At 39.2% G+C, this 2803-nt stretch overlaps 1 protein-coding gene across 1 annotated transcript in view; it reads right to left on the bottom strand.

Moving 5' to 3' along the window:
- The window catches only part of LOC105805362 (olfactory receptor 2L13-like), a gene marked incomplete at its 3' end in the record, with an annotated part of 2762 nt that extends 2592 nt beyond the window's left edge, over positions 1-170 (bottom strand). Inside the window, exon 1 of the mRNA XM_012638254.1 lies at positions 52-170. The remainder of the gene's footprint in view (positions 1-51) is intronic.
- Positions 171-2803: the final 2633 nt, after the last annotated feature.

Below are 2803 nucleotides of genomic sequence, written 5' to 3' on the forward strand. Positions count from 1 at the left end.
TGCATCAGTTGTGATTATGGCATTTCTTATATGTTTGACTTCTTTCTTTACCTAGTCTTGCTATGAGATTTCCTGTTTCACACATGGTCTTCTGTCTGAGGAAAACACTGATGCCGTGTTCTGTCCAGGATATTTATTCGGGTAGTCATCTTGGGTTATTTATTTTTCAATAGTAAAAATAGAAAGTGTTTTGCAATTATTCACATTTAATAACTTAAAATTAACTGTTACTTCACATAACCTTAGTAAGTATGAATAAAATTTTGAGAAAGATCTTACCACAGGAAAAAGAGAATGTATTTTTATAGCTGTGTAATTGATAAACACTAACAATGAAAAGTAAAGTCAGGAACATGACAGCACCTGCACAGTATGGTTGGATATGGATGAGCGATGGGTCACAGGCATCCTCTGCCTCTTATAACATTTTAGGAATAAAAACTGATGACCTAACAGACAAAGATAAAACCTATGATTACCATCATTATGATGCATGCATTCATTCCCTCAAAAAAATTCACCGAGCTTCTGTTTAAGGGCTAGACACTGACATGCTTTGGTGATTAAAACACAGAGATTCTACAATCTATAGTTAAAATTTAACGGGTGACGCAGACAGTAGACCAACAAACTTCAACATACAATCTGATGCTGTGTAGTTATAAGTACTATAAAGAAAAATCAACCATGAAACAGTTGGATAAGAGCCTTGAAAAAAGCCAGTATATGGAGGTAATATTTGGGCAGATCTAGTTAAAAAATATTCTACTCAGAGTGAACAGCAAATGGAAAGCCTTGGAGTGAAAGCCTATTTAGCTTACCAGGACATTAGCAACAAGAAGAGCATTTTTAGAGCACAGGACGTAAGGACACTTGTGTAGGAAATAAAGGCTTGGGTTTTGTTCTGGATGAGAAGAGTAGTGAGGAAGTGTGGCATGATCCTAGGTATGTTTCTAGAACTCACAGAGGTGAGTTGTTAGGAGAAGGTGTAAATGGAGGAGATGAGTTAGGAGGGAATCAAAGCCTTTGGAGATTGTTCTGGTTTTAAAAAAGAAAGTCATGTACCCTGGGGACCCCAGAGGCTTAGGTACATCAGGACAGTTGGTCAACCGTTCAGAGATAAGGTACTACCTAATGAAATATTCTATGTCTACTGCCTCGCACAGCAACTATCACATAGTAGGCTCTCAACGTAGCCACTCGATGAAATGAACCAAATATTTGCCTTAGAATTAAATTAGTATGATCATTCTTACTGATACAACGTAGCCAGATCCCTTAAAAAAGTCAACCTTTAGCACACATGACCCAGAAATTAAAAAAGCCTCTTGGGATACTTTCCTCATTTCTTTGTTAATCCAGGTTTCAATTCAGGAGAAGAAAGGTGCCAGCAGCCTTCCCAGAGGTGTGTTTCCAGGGAAAGCTCTGAACAAGCAGGGCTGCCTCTAAGTTTGTGTGTTCCATGGGCCAGTCGTTTTGAAGGGAGACACATGTTAGCATTTTTATTTTCTCCTGCATAGATTTAGAGCTCAGAGTGTCATAAAGATTGTTTGATGGTAGTTACCATGACCACTGTTTCATTCCTTAAACTGAAAACTGGCATATTGTCAGGCAATGGAAGAGAATAGTTAGTTCCAGTAAATCTGGAACTTGAGGCTTTTAAGGCATGAGACATTGAACCTGGAGCTTAAGGTCTCTTTCCATTGACTCCCAGCAGCTGTCTTTATTGGGGATAGGACCTTATTAAATGCACCAGAACTGCATAAAGGACCACCCTCTTGGTGACATTATAACTTGGAGAACATTGCTCCTGTGGCTACAAGATGTGTCTAAGGTTAGTGTCTTCATTGATCACCCTTGATGACCTAAAGAAAGAAACTGAGGCAAAATAAGCATTGGGGGTTTATTTTGGCCAAGAGTGAGGGCTCCAGCCCAGAAACACTTCCAGCTTACCTTGGAACCTGCTCTAGAGAACAAGGGAGAGGCTTAGGTGTTTTTTTTTTTTCAAATGACAAAGCAGGACAGGGTGCAATTACAAAAATTGTGTGTTAGACATTCTCATTGGTTTACAGAAATAACATTGATTAGTGATTACTTATACCTTATCGAACTCACTATAGGGTATGAGCTATACTGCCCAGCATGCGACATTGTTAGGTTAATTTATGGCTGCTTGGAGTTAGTCAGTCTAGAGCCCACATAGCAAGTAGCTTCCAGAGGTGATTCCTTAGCTCGAGGGGGAGTGAGCCGTGACTGCTGCCACATTTCAATGCCTCTCTGGGCCTAATAATTTAAAGGGGGATCATATTTCTCAGGTAAAAAGTTTATTTTCTTTCAAATCCTAAAATACATATTGCTGGAATTTATAGAGCTAAAAGAAAAAAAACTCAGTTTACAGGACCTAATATATGTAAGTATAGAAAGTGCAAGGTCCTGAATTTATTTTGCAAAAGTTACAAGTAATATACGCTTTTTAAAAGACTTACGGACAATTAGCACAAGACCAATAAGCAAATTGTTTGTCAGAGGCTCAGTTGGCTCAATCCCAACAACTTTGCAGGACAGCTGTGAAGTGGGTTGGAAAGAGCTCTGTGTGTTCAGCACACAGGAGACCCTCGGTGTGCGTCAGCGTCCTCTGTCCACGCCACCGCTTAACCACTGAGAGGCTTCAGGCCCAGAGAAATTAAGTATCTTAATTAAGGTCATGACACTCAATGTCACACTGTATAATTCTGACAGATTCACATTAGCTCCTTTTAAATTTTAAGTTCATTCTTGGCTTTCTGTGTTTTTAATGGAACTC

Source organism: Propithecus coquereli, unplaced genomic scaffold (genome assembly GCF_000956105.1).
Source record: "Propithecus coquereli isolate 6110/MARCELLA unplaced genomic scaffold, Pcoq_1.0 Scaffold1276, whole genome shotgun sequence".
In the NCBI taxonomy this organism is placed as follows: domain Eukaryota; kingdom Metazoa; phylum Chordata; class Mammalia; order Primates; family Indriidae; genus Propithecus; species Propithecus coquereli.